The 14,785-nt window shown below is 38.4% G+C and overlaps 1 long non-coding RNA gene across 1 annotated transcript; it reads right to left on the bottom strand.

Moving 5' to 3' along the window:
• Positions 1-7,562: 7,562 nt before the first annotated feature.
• Positions 7,563-10,087, bottom strand: LOC135751905 (uncharacterized). The gene is made up of 5 exons (XR_010533060.2): positions 9,994-10,087; positions 9,347-9,406; positions 9,167-9,257; positions 8,989-9,068; positions 7,563-8,810 (listed from the first exon to the last, which is right to left on the bottom strand). It is a non-coding gene; the product is annotated as an uncharacterized lncRNA (long non-coding RNA).
• Positions 10,088-14,785: the final 4,698 nt, after the last annotated feature.

The following is a 14,785-nucleotide window of genomic DNA, read 5'->3' as shown; positions in this document are numbered from 1 at the left end:
GTATATTGGGTAGGAGGCTCTGGATGTAAAGAATATTCAGCACATAGGTTTCATAAATTTAATTTGGTAAACAAACTTGTCAGAACAATGCTGTGATGCTGGATAATACCTGGTCAAATTAATACATGTATAATGTGTTTCGACATTGTATAAGGTTTCTTCATCTATACAGACATCTGTTAGAGAACGGTGCAGAGACTGCTTATCTATTATTGGTTACAGTATATTTGTTAAAATGTTGCCAGTGAGATTATTTTCGTGCACAAGGTACTTTGAGTACCTTTATGTGTTTTATTCTGCACTTAAAGCATAAACGCAATTTAAATGCAAGAGTCCTCTCGTCCTTACTGCAAAATATGCAAGTGAAACTGGACTAAACGCATACATACGGGTATGATTTCATATATTAGGTTTCTATATTACACGTGATACGAGGTAGGGTATATAAAAATAATATTTTATGAATGCAAAATAAATGCCAATGTGAGGGACCAAGCAGTCAATAAAGATAGGGCAAGCCATAAAAAATAGTTTCCAAAGTATAGTTTTAATAAAGTTCAAAAATGAAGAAAAAATAAATTACCTAAAGTAAGCAAATTAAATAACTAGGCCTATTAAAGAGGTCAACAGAACAAAACTAACACAACTAGACCATGTGCAAACAAACTGAACTGACCTAACAAATGACACAAAAGGGCACAATTTATACAAGTGGACTAGTCCATGTTTAACACAGAGGGGGGAACACAACACAAGCTAGAACACCACAATGGCCAGTTAAATTAGCAAAATTAATTATTAACAAAAGACTAAATAGACAATCTTTAACAAATCAAAAAGGTAACCAATCAATTAAAGAAATCAAAATAAGTTGAAATATGGTAAAATACACATTTTATATCTCCCCGCAAATCATCAGGAGTTGGTATTGGCAGGCGGAACTAAAGTGCGGTTGCAGCAGCCCGTCGGACCTTAATGTGAACGGACCTCACATCGGAGCATGAGAGAAACCTCCACGACTCCAGCCATCCACAACACGGTAACTTAAACTCAAAGTAAACTATATTAACACAAATATATAGTACAGCAAACAAATTTGTGTGCACTCCAAATTGCTACTGAAACTTATATTAAATAAACATAGTTAAACCAAAAATAACTGGAGTCTGTTTTATTATAAACTATAATGTGAATGAATGCGCGCATGTGTGTGTGTGTGTGTGTGTGTGTGTGTGTGTGTGTGTGTGTGTGTGTGTGTGTGTGTGTGTGTATTACCAATGACTAATGTGTGACCGCATCATGACTGGCCATCACATACTCCCTCCCTTCGGAAATGTCACTGGCACAGCGGGAGAGATAATCTGTGGTCAGATTTTCTTTGCCAGGGACATGTTGAATGGAGAAGTTGTAGGGCTGCATGGCTAAGTACCATCGAGTGATTCGGCTATTCGTATCCTTCATCCTTTGGAGCCACATCAGAGCCTTGTGATCGGTTTCCAGGGTAAATTCTCTTCCCAACAGATAGTACTTTAATGAACCCAAAGCCCACTTTACAGCCAAACATTCCTTCTCCACAATAGAATAGCGTACTTCTCTAGGGAATAGCTTACGGCTGAGAAAAGCAATAGGACATCGCTCACCAGGGGCTCCCTGCAATAATACTAACCCTAGGCCTCTGTCAGAAGCGTCTGTCTGAAGAACAAAAGATTGATTGAAATCAGGATTGTGCAGTACAGATTCCTTACTTAATGCTGTTCTGAGGTCCTGGAATGCTGCCTCCGTGTCTTTTGTCCACTTGAGCTGACTAGGACTCCTTGAGCCCACCATATCGGTCAGTACTGCAGCCCTGCTGGAGAAGTTGGGAATGAATTTATTATAAAATCCAGCCATGCCTAGAAAGGATCTCAGCTCTTTGCGAGTGCGTGGCTGTGGACATTCTGCAATGGCCCGAACCTTTTTCACCTGAGGCTTGATAACTCCGTTACCAATGACAAATCCCAGGTACTCAGTCTCAGTCCTTGCAAAGGCACACTTTCTGGAATTGATAGTCAGACCTGCATCCTGAAGACGCTGCAGAACCTCCTGAATATGTTGCAGATGTTTCTCCCAAGTATTGCTGTAAATAACGATATCATCTAGATAAGCAGCTGTGAATGTCAACCCCTGCAGTACCTGGTCCATAAGCCGTTGAAAGCTGGCTGGTGCCCCATGCAGGCCAAAGGCCAAAACCTTGAAATGGAATAATCCACACGGTTTCTTAAAGGCAGTCAGTTCTCTGGAACGCTGGGTCAATGGGATCTGCCAGTACCCCTTTGAAAGATCAATGGTGGTTAGAAATTTTGAGGTACCCAGACGATCAGTCAGGTCCCCGATCCGTGGAGTGGGATAAGCATCAAATTTTGTCACAGAATTGAGATAACGAAAGTCTATACAAAATCTTATTGTACCGTCTTTCTTGGGGACAAGGACAACAGGGTGGCACCACTCGCTCTTTGATGGCTCGATGATTCCTAGCCTCAGCATCAGTTCCACTTCTTCCTTCAGTGACTCTTGCAAACGCTCTGGAACCCTGTAACTCATCCTTCTCACAACGGCATCAGATTTTAACACAATGTCATGTTCAATTAAGGTAGTGAGCCCAGGATATTCGGAAAAGACTCCAGGTAAGGATATCTCTCTTACCTTCTTCTGTTGCTGTGGGGACAGGTGACTAAGGTCAACATCTCCTAGAGCAGGCTGGGGTAAGTACTGATCATCAAATTCTTCTTCTTCAAATACATGTTTCACCATCAGGCTGTGAGTAGCCTTGTCAGGACGAGGGACCCATGGTTTAAGGAGGTTAATATGCAGGGTTCGTGTAGAGCGATCTTGGTCTAATCCTGCCACTTCATAAGTTGTAACTCCCAATTTCCTTCTGACTTCATACGGCCCCTGCCATTTTGCCAACAGCTTGCTTTCATGGCTGGGTAGCATCACCAACACCTTCTGACCAGGTTCAAAGCTTCGCTCACGGGCAGATTGATCATACCAGGTTTTCTGGCGAGTCCGAGCTTCAGCCAGATGAGACTGAGCGAGGGCAGTCATCTTCTCCAAACGCTCTCGCATCTGCACCACATAGGACACCACATCTGTCGGTACACCTCTTCTGTGGTCTTCTTCCCAGGTTTCTCGAAGCAGAGCAAGCGGACCCCTTACTTCAAGTCCGTACAAAAGCTCGAAAGGGGAGAAACCAGTAGACGATTGTGGTACCTCTCTATATGCAAACAGAAGATACGGGAGCCATTGATCCCAATGTCTACCAGAGTCACAAACAAACTTGTGAAGCATCTGTTTCAGGGTCTGATTAAATCTTTCGGTAAGTCCATCGGACTGCGGATGGTAAGGAGTAGTTCTTAGACTTCGGATGCCTAGCAGCTGGTATACCTGCTTCAAAAGGGTTGGCATAAAGTTAGTTCCTTGGTCTGTTAGAATCTCAGCAGGAAACCCAATTCTGGAGAATAGTTGTACAAGACAGGTTGCCACATACCTTGCCTTAATGGACTTTAACCCTCTGGGGTCTAAGGGGTTTTTAGGGCCCTGGAGAAGTTTTGACCTGCACTGACATTTGTGCTTTTTTCAGTTGCTTAAAAACATAATAATGGCAAAAGTCTTATAACACTGCATTCAGCACAAACTGGGCTACTATATTATATGATTAACATGTATGTACATGTTTGTATTTTTGAGAGGAAAATGTTTATGCGTGGTTTTTGAAAAAGAAAAAAATTTAAGTGACTGATATAAGTCCACAAAACTCATTCTAAACATGTTTTCCTAAAACTTTTCAAAACAGGATCTAGTAGTCTAGAGTTTTTTCTTTAAAATGATGTGAAAATCATTCTGCTTACTCCTTCACATAACACAATATATTGATTTACAATTTCAAAGTCACTTTTTGGTTAGGAAGGCAATATGCAAGGAGGCTGGAAGCTCTTGAATAATCTGTGATTGACAGCTGAAGAACAATACACTTGCATAATGAGCTGTGTGATGAGCCTTTAGGCAGGAATGTGAAGATGCCATTATTGTTAAGTGTTTGTTTGTGAAAGCAACACAAAAGAAATGCCTTCACATGCATGATCCTGCGTTAAATAAACGTACTGTGCAGAGATATACGCGAATAAACTGGGTTTTAGATGTGTTTAGATGCGTCTTAATACAAAGTGCGTCAAATATGAGGCATTGTGTGTTTGTGTATGCGTTTGGCCGTTGATCGCGTCTGACGGAAGCACAGAAAACATAAGCGCATGAAAACATAAGCGCATGGAGATAACTTTTATTTACTAGGCGATAGTAACCAAGTAGATGTGATGTTTGCAATCGTCTTTTATACGAATACCAAAAAGCGCGTCAAATGAGGCATCGTGTCTTTGTGTGTGCATTTGGACATCGCGTCACACAGACGAAGCACACACACTTGCATCTTTTATAAGAACACCACAAAGCGTGTCAAATATGAGGCATCGTGTGTTTGTGTGTGCATTTGGACATCGCGTCACACAGACGAAGCACACACACACTTGCATCTTTTATAAGAATACCACAAAGCGCGTCAAATATGAGGCATCGTGTGTTTGTGTGTGAGTTTGGACATCGATCCCATCACACTGACGAACACGAAGCACACACACTCGCGTCTGTCTGGAGATTTAGGCGCGAGTAAACAGTTATGTGATGTGTGCAATCGCATCTTTTATAATGATACCACAAAGCGCTTCAAATATGAGACATTGTGTGTTTGTGTGTGCGTTTGGACGTCGATCGAGTCACACTCGCGTCTGGAGATAAGTTTAGTTACAGTCACGAGTAAACAAGTAGATGTCATGTTTCCAGCACTCGGATTAAAACTCAAAACAGCAGTGAATGGCTGCAGAGACGGAATGGAATGTCCATTGACTGTGGGGTTGACTAATGAATATGGATGATCTCTGCTCTTTTCTTCAATGGAGCGGGGCGTGGCTCATTATAGATAATGAAGCAACAGAAGAAAGACGGTACATCTCTCTCTTCTAATACAGTTAACAACGAATTACAATATTTGTTTTCGATTTCACTTACATCTTCCAAAAGCAGACATTCCAAGCATTATGTAGACATTTATCTTTTGTTTATATGACAAATATTCGTTAAGTTACAGTTAATTTTTCTGACGTGTTTCTGAAAGGACTTTACTGAGGGAGAGAGAACAAAACGCGCATCATGTTTATTTTCTTAATTTTGCGAAAAGCACAACATTCTGTTTTTATTGGGAGTGGACAGAAAAAAACTAGACACTTTAACGTTTTAAATGATGTATAAATCATATCTGTATGTCCAAAATCAGCAGAGTTATCTAAGTCTCTTTGTGGAGGGATTGAAAAATAAAGAGTTTGCGGCGCCCGCGCCGCAGCCGACCCCAGAGTGTTAATGGAAAGACTTCAGGGTACCTTGTTGCATAGTCGGTTACCACAAGCATAAATCTGTTACCTTGCCGGCTTCGTTCCACAGGTCCCACAACGTCCATTCCCAGTCTTTCAAAAGGAGTGCCTACAATCGGAAGTGGTTGGAGAGGGACCCGACTTGGGCCATGGAGGGATACTTTCTGACATTCTGGACAACTTTTACAGTATTGCGTTACCTCTGCGTTCAAGCCAGGCCAGTAGAAGTATTTTCGGATCCGTGCAATGGTTTTACGCTTCCCCAGGTGGCCAGCCCAAGGAATTGAATGCCCAAGGTTAAGAATAACTTCACGGACACCATGTGGGACTACCAGTTGAGTCTCTGGCCCAAGACGATAAAGTATTCCCTGTTGAATGCAGTACTTTTCCTCGCTGTCATCATCCACAGTTGCACAGTCTTTCTTTGCCCTTTCCCAATAAGGGCCGAGACTGGCATCCTCTTGCTGTAGCTGAACAATGTTTGTGGGCAGTTTATACTCTGGGGAAAAGTCATGGAAAAGTTTAGCAGGCATTTTAGAAGCATTGTACTGAAGTTTCTCTAACCTTTTCTCTCGATGAGATTTCCTGGGCCTAGCAGAACCACAGATCTCCACATCAGTGTTAAAGAATGGTAGGGCACCAAGCCACTCTTCCTTTACCTCACTCTTGCTTGCTTTGGCTCGGGTAACAACCACATTGCAGGTGGGAATTGATTGTAACTGGTCTCGGAGCACTGGCAGATCATGACCCAAGATGACAGGAAATGGCAGGTTGTCTGCTACGCCCACCTCCAGAAGATAAGTATGTCCTCTCACCTTAACATACACCTCTGCAGTCGGCAGCAGCTTCTCATCACCATGAACACAACGTACAGATTTCTTCTCAGTATAACTTGAGAGGGTTGATGGAATATGTGTGGAATGCACCAAGGTCTGATCACTCCCAGTGTCAATAAGAGCTGCCAATTGCCTTCTGTTCACCTCCACGGTGATCAACGGCCGTGACTGTTCAGTTTCCACTGGAGGTCTCGTTTGACCCCTGGGCACATAACATAGGCGAGTAGACTTAACATTGTTAGGGCACATGGGTTTCGTGTGACCCTCCTGACCACATAAATAACAGATCGGCACTTTCCTGTGATTTTTAGCTGCAGTTACAAATGCCGGCCCTCCTCCTGGAGGCTTACCTGCATTGTGGAAACTTCTCTGTTGTTGCTGTGGAACGTTTGATCTCCGGTCATCCCTGCTGGACTTCCAACACCAGGGCTGATTACCCTTACAAGCTGCCACAAACACATCTGTCAGTGTCGCTGCTTGCAATGCAGACTTTGGATCATGTTCCCGGACCCAGACCTGGAGCTCAGGAGACAGCATTCTTAGGTATTGTTCTAGAATTATAATTTCTCCAACTTCCTCAACAGACTTAGTTTTAGGCTGCACCCACTTTCCATACAGTTCTTTTAAGTGTACATATAATTCTTTGGGACTCTTAAGGGGTTGAACATCAAGAGAACGAAATCTTTGCCTGTAAGTTTCTCGATTGACATATTTTCTCAATATACACTGCATGAAAAGAGGTGTATCCGTACTAGGAAACTCCTGTAAACACCACTGATTTTCGGAAGTATCTACTAGTTCCACTGAGGGTAAACTTCTAATTCCACCAAGTTAGGAAACTCCCGTAATGATACCAATTCGGATGTATCTTGCTGACGGGATATTCCTGTGGTATATGCAGCCATTTGTTGCCATGGCAAATAATCCCATTGAAGATTTTGTCAGGGGACATTTTCACACCTTCAGAGGTACTGGGATTTCACACCTTTGCACAATTCTAGTGTCCCCATTGGTGTGTAATCCCAACACTGATTGGTTGCTTTTAAAACCCCCTCCCAAAACTCTGACAACTATTGGGACACAACTTTGAAACTTTCCAGTTGAGATGATTTGATTGGTTACACTTTGTATTTAGCCCAACCCAAGCCCTCATAGTTTAGTGACTTGATTGGTTATTTGCCTGCTATGCAGATAGACTACAATCCCCCCCCCACTATATCCTACTATACATGCCCAAAAAAAAAAACTTGAATTGAGTTTGAAATGTTTATTTAATAAAAAACTGAACAATCCACAATTGTCACAATCACAAAATAATATTACACATAAATATTAGAAGTTGCATACATAAACAATACTATTTAAACTTATAAATATACAGACAGAGAAAGCAATATTAGAGTAAAATAAAACAAAATAAAAGCAACAATGAAAACTACATTCAAAGCAGTACAATGTAATGTAGCAGTGGCGGTTGCAAATTCAAAATAAGTGTTCGGAGTGTCATGTGTGTTGCTTGTGTTTTTAAAATGTTTTTGTTGCTTCATGTAAACCATGTGCATCACGTGTTTAGTCAAAACACGTGATACACATACACGCACTCGACACGCAGAACACATATTTTGAAATTGGGAACCACACAAATGACGGGCTGTATACATGTTGTGACAAACTTCGCATCAAGTGCTCACAAAAAACAAGTCCCCAGCTGCCACTGTAATGTAGTAAATATCTAAATAAAATGAACAACAACTATATTGATCTTGCTTTAAGAAATCAGTCCTACACTGCAAAAAATGACTCTTACATAGTATTATTGTCTTGTTTTCAGTAGAAATATTATTTAAATTAAAATGCTTTTTCTTGATGAACAAAATGACCTAAGAAAATAAGTCTAGTTTTAGACAAAATAAATAAACACACACACACTTTAAGTGAATTTGTGCTTAAAACAAGCAAAAATATCTGCCAATGGTGTGAGAAAAAAATCTTAAGTTTTCTTTTTTCATAAAAACTTAATTTAAGCACAATTTTCTCACTCCACTGTTGAGATATTTTTGCTTGTTTAGGCACAAATTTACTTAAATTGTATATTTTTGTCTAAAAACTACACATATTTTCTAAGGTAATTTTGCTCATCAAGAAAATACATCTTGATTTAAGAATTTTTAGTTTTTCTACTAGAAAGTGATTTTTTGCAGTGTAGATTCAATAGCTTTCTCACATTTAAGAAAACCGGTTGCATTAAACCATTCAAGTTTTAAAACACATAGATTTGAGTACTGTGAACTTAAAAAAATTGAGTCACATGCAGTTATGCACTTATATTTAAGTTCACACTACCTAAATATAAGTGCATAATTGCACAAGACTTAAGTTCACAGTACTCAAATGTATGTTTTTTAAAACTTAAGGGTTTAAGGCAACCGATTTCCTTAAATGGTTTGAGTTAAGTTAACTGTTGTCAGCAAAGGTAAAGTTGATGCACCCTCATCTGGACAGACATCTCTTTGGAGCCCTTTGGAAATATAAAAGTACATATAAGTATTTGGCATAATACTTTTACACATATACAGATACACACGACAAATCAAATGACATATAATTAAAGTTGTACATTTTAGAAAGTTTACATTAAACTGTACAAAGATACAACAACATATGATCAAAGAACTTCATAATATACATCTTCTTACTTCATTTTCTGTGTTGATGTCCTCAGAGTCTCTGTGTTGTTCTGCAGCTTCATTACAGTAGGCTACTTCAATATAGTTGTCTATCAAACACAGAATAAAAAAATAGAATCACATACATCATAACACATCTATTAACTATTTAACCTCTTTAATTTAATAATTTCATTATTAAACTTACATCATTTTGGCCAGATTGCAGTGACATCAATTTCTTCAGTGTCTAGATCAGTCTGATGTTTTAGCTTTCACTGTTACTTCGTTATATTTCTCTGGCAAGCACAGAATTAAAAATCAAAATCACATACATCTGTTTACTATCTAACATGTTTGATTTTAAAAATTGAATAAATAAACATACATCATCTTTACCCAGAAACCTCTTCATCGTCCACAAAGTTGACCACAGTGTACATGACCTCTGTAAACACAAACATGAATAGACTTCATATTTAAAAAGATGAAGAACAGCAAACATATAACGTTTAAATATATAATGACTCCAAGCTTCTTTACAATAAGCATCTAGGTTCTCTCAAAGTGAAGCTGGCTTTGTTCTAAATCAATATAAAGCTATTAAAACAGTCTTGAAAAATAAGCAGCATCTACCAGAACTAAAGCAATGAGCTTTTAACAACAAAAGATCGTCTGTATAATTTAAAATAGCAGAGAGACACTTGCTAGCTGCTAACATTTCAAACACACGAGTTACTGTTGCTTTGTTTGTTTTAAGCAAATAACGTCTCATCTTGGCTTCTTTAAAGTTTTGTTTTTAAAAATTTAAACATCGAATTGATTCTTCTAACAGCCCGGTTTGAATGTTACTTCGCGTATTTTTAACCTCATGTTTACCGCTGTACCACGTATACCCTTAAAGTTTTACTGTTTGTGCTTTAAATTCAAACAGTTCTAGTATAAAGACAAAAACGAATCATAGTAAATAACATAATATGAACAAATAGGCAACCGATCAGCGTGATGCAGGCAAATGAATTAAATCAAACTTACCGTAATGTCGAGGAGCAAACAAAGAGCCCGAGAGTAATCCATGCAGTAACGGTTCGCGATTTTGAATCTTCCCGTCAAGCCATAGGTAAAGCGGTCGCACCTGAAGGGTGGAGGTGCATCCTGGGAAATGTAGTCCTTTGGCGTTGTTTCTGCTTGATCCTCTGCTCGCACTTAATATACTTTTTTTATAATCCGCGGTTTCACACTATGCATTGTTCTTTATACTTGATAATTAATAAAAAAATAAAAATAAATGTTTTTATAAAGTTTATTACGTTGACAAAGCATGTTTAGTTGAAAAACATGTTAACAGTTATTTTGAATGATGCTCAGATTTTCTTAAATATAAAATCTTTGTGAATCAGCACTTTCTTGATGAAATACAAAACTCTGTATAAACATGCCTCAGGAATGTCTGGGTTTAGTGGATTAACTGCCATACTAATCATTGGAAACATTTAACGTATACCTAAATGAATTTTTACTTAAATATAAGTAAATATAAACTAATACTGAGACATGTAGCCTAATTAATTTATTGTAAATGAATGCATTAACTAACAATGAAAAACACGTCATGTTGTAGTTAATGATGACTTTTCAATAGTTTATGATTAGTATATGCCTTAACCCAGCATTAGTTCATGTTAAAGTAAAAATGCATGTATGTCTTTTTTCACTGTGATATATTGACCCTTATTATATTATAAAGTCCCCATGTCTTTTATTTAAATTGATTGATTGAAGACAAACATTATAATATGTGGACTAACTTTGTACAAGCATGCATTATCATATGCTAAAAGTTACCTCCTCAGATAGACTAGAACATTCATTGGTGCCCGAACATTTTCCTTACAAGGGCCAAACCTGACTGAGGGCTGTGGGCCAAAAGTAAATGTTGTTGTGTTATATTAAAATTAAAGTTGCCCTGATAACCCCTAATTTATAATTTTAAAAATAAATAAGCAAACATTACTCTGTTTATGCATAACTTATGCAGTTTTATTTTCCAAGGCTTTTTGTAGAAAAAAGAAATCGTTTTGCCAATCATTTTAAATATCCTTTTCTCTGTGTGCCACTGCCGCAACCTCTTCATTTTTAGTCTATAGTACCCGAGTCCATTAATTTCCGTGATGCATTTTATACACTTTCAAGAATGCATGAAACATAAAAAAATTCACTTTAATCCCTTGCATTTAATTTTAATTTACATTTTGTAATGTAAAAATACAACAAAAAATGATACATTTTAGAAAATGTTTAATAAAAAATACGAACATCTGCGTCAATGACTTTTGTTTTCTTTTTCCTTATCTCACGTGGCATGATGGGCCAAATTTAAGGTCTATTGTGGGCCAACTTTGGGCACCTCTGGATTAGAAGTACAGTAGCTGACAGATATCTGCAGATATGTTTACCCAAGTTTGTCAGTCTGTATCACCCAACATGTTTTGCATTCATATGTGAAAGACTGTCTTTTAGATTATGGACCTGTCTATTGATATTTTTGTTTCCAATTTATCAACATCCTAGCTAGCAAAATTTGTTACATGATGTCATTTGAACGGCTTCTTTTAAACGATGTATGCAGCATTGAGAGATACATGCACAATATTCTGACCTTGGGCAGTTGGAGACATGTTTTCAAAGTGTTGTAAATATATATTCTGAAATAACATTTGTTGCATTTCTCTTGAGTCAGAGACATAATTTTCACACATGAAAATGGTAATTGTGTTCATTGAATTTTAGTTATTTTGAATTATGCTAAGTTTCTTAAATAGACGAATTAAATTATATTAATAATAAACGTATTTAGAAAACACAGTTTTTATTTACCACAATACTGTATGTGCTGTCTTAAAGAGACATGGTTAACCCCCCACCCCACCCCACTCAGCTCTGAAAACAAAGAAGACACCTCTACCTGTGGGTCATTAACATATAAAAAGCCCTTCACACATCACACCCACCCCTCCTCACAACCAGCTGTAAGGATTCCTGGAAACTTCCACCAGTTCCTACATACATCCACAAACGTAAGGTTTCTGGATGTTTAACAAGTTTACTTTGGTGTATTACCTTTCCAAGCACTCTGCCTCAAAAATCTGGCAAACCTAAAGTTTAGCAGAGATTTCCCATCCCGTATTTGTCCGTATACAGCTCTTTTCATGCAGTGATAGCAGACTTAAGTTCCTCATAGTCAAGGGAGTCATGCATGTCCATATAAACATAAGCAGCCCTGGCCTTACCCGCCAGGAGGGGAATTAACCAGAAGGCCCAGTCCTTCTTTGTCCACCGGCAAGCTGCTGCAATCCTCTCAAAGGTGATTAGAAAATGCTCAATATCATCAGAGTCAGATAACTTCTCTAGCTTAGGCTCTTTGAATTGACACTGACCTGGATTATAAGCATCAGACATGTCCTTCGGAATGGCAGCAGATGGAGACAGTGGCCGTGCAGCAGCCCCTTCCTCATCCTCTGATCCATCCAAAGTATCCCTGGCAGACAGCATGGGAATAGGGATTGGAGTTGTGCGTGCCTGCACCTCCAGCTGCAACAGACTAAACTGATGTTGGAGAGCTTTAAACCGACGATCCTGCTGAGCATACTCATCACTTCTCTGAGTTTCCAGAGCATCCATTTTTGCCATATGGGCTCTAAATAAGCCAGTCAGGTCAGAAAGAGTTGGCTCTCTACCCTCAAGCTCCATATTCACATCTCTGATATCCTGTGCTCCTGCCTCTGCCTGATCTTGTAGAACTCTCTCAGAATGTGCTGTGGGAACATCCTTTAAACCTCCTTTCCGTCCTCCCCGATTCATGGCTCAGACAAAAAAAATCAGGAGGGAAGGACAAAAAAAACACTTTTAGGAAACTTTCCCCTTCTAGCTGATCCCACCGCTGCCACCACTTGTGAGGGACCAAGCAGTCAATAAAGATAGGGCAAGCCAAAAAAAATAGTTTCCAAAGTAAAGTTTAATAAAGTTCAAAAATGAAGAAAAAATAAATAAACAAACAAATTACCTAAAGTAAGCAAATTAAATAACTAGGCCTATTAAAGAGGTCAACAGAACAAAACTAACACATCTAGACCATGTGCAAACAAACTGAACTGACCTAACAAATGACACAAAAGGGCACTGAAGACTTAAAATTTAGTCTTTTATTATTAAATGTATTCTTTTATTTAAATGTATTATTTTAATATGATTTCATTATTATATATTATGTATTATTATTCTTTATATTCATAATCAGTTGTGTTATCTTATGGAGTGTTAAATGCATGTGTTTGAATGAACGAGACTATAGATAGTATGGATCACATGTCAGGGGATTGAAAGAGGGTAATACGTTCTGATCATGCATGACATGTCAAATGTGTACAGTTTGCAAAGCACCACAAATGTATACACTAAGAATAGTATCTTAATATAGGAGTGGACTGTGCCATGTGTTAGCATGACATATATGTTCTATATTTGAGATGCTTAAGCAACATGTTTTTCTACCTTACAAGGAAGTCTTTCTGTGATGTATAAAAGCTCAAACCTTACTGTACCACCCCAGAGAAACTACGGGATGACGGGAGAATGAAAGAAATGTATAGGCTGTCATAAATAGAACATCTTTACTGGTTTCTCTCCTGACATATATATATTAAAGATTTTTTCTTGGCAAGACAATTGGTGTCCGGACCCGTGAATCAAATAATAAAGGGGAAAAGGCTTAATTCCAAGTCTACAATTTGGCGTCACGAACAGGATTGCATCTTCAGGCATTTGTCTCAATCATTTCAGGTAAGACTTTATTTTATTTCAAAATAATTATAAGTCTGCCTGATGATTGGACTTTGACTGAAACTGCTTAAAAGAACTGTGTCATTTAAACATCAGTTGTGTTGCCAATGAATATATGTGTCAGAAATAGTAAAATAATTTAAATAATATAAATTTGATGTGGCTTATTTGAGTTGCTCTGATCAGTAAACCTCTAAAAGATATTGAATGAAGCTGGGGTAGTCTTTTCTATGTTTGAAAAGACTTTTAAAAAAGTGGATCTTTTTTAGAAAGAAGACCATTTAGTCAATATATTGGGATAGCTGTAAGGCGATTTAGCAATCAGCTGTCATGACTGGGAGGTGGTTGGAATATGGCAAGACTGTAAAAACGATGGCAGAGTAATCTCTAAAATATTTCCAACACACCGAAGAATCGTTTCAGAAGGAAACGAGGATAGTGTGACAGTGGTGATTTATTGCGATTTAAAGTGGCGGGTCTGTGCTCCGAGTTAGTGCAGTGCAGTATAGAAGATACGAAGAAACCCTAAAACGTTTAAATACGCTGGAAATTGAACCCGTAGAAGAAGGGTATCAATAAAAAGGAGCTAGAATCGCGTGCATTTCAATTTTGACAACGAAGCTGTTCAGTGTTTAAGGAGGAGACTGATCTGAGACCAACTTGAAAAAAAATAAAATAAGAAAAAATTGAAGAAAAAGGATATATAAATTGATTAAGTTACTTATAAATAATTAGTTGATTTTGTTTTGTTTTTTTATTTCCCCCCTTCTTTGTTCCTCGAGTAAACTAGAGCAGGTTAGAGAGAAGAGAAGCAGAGAGAAGCTGAGGTGCTCCCCTGGAATTCACACACACACGCACACACACATATAAATAGCCTTGCTGCTGTTGGGGCCTCCCTTGGAATACACCCACACACACACACACACACACACACACACACACACAAAAATAGTCCTGCTGTTTTGAACATACAAGAGACTGAGGGACA

Source organism: Paramisgurnus dabryanus, chromosome 7 (genome assembly GCF_030506205.2).
Source record: "Paramisgurnus dabryanus chromosome 7, PD_genome_1.1, whole genome shotgun sequence".
NCBI lineage: Eukaryota > Metazoa > Chordata > Actinopteri > Cypriniformes > Cobitidae > Paramisgurnus > Paramisgurnus dabryanus.
Note: the sequence above shows the minus strand (reverse complement) of the source record. Positions and strands in the feature narration are given on the sequence as shown.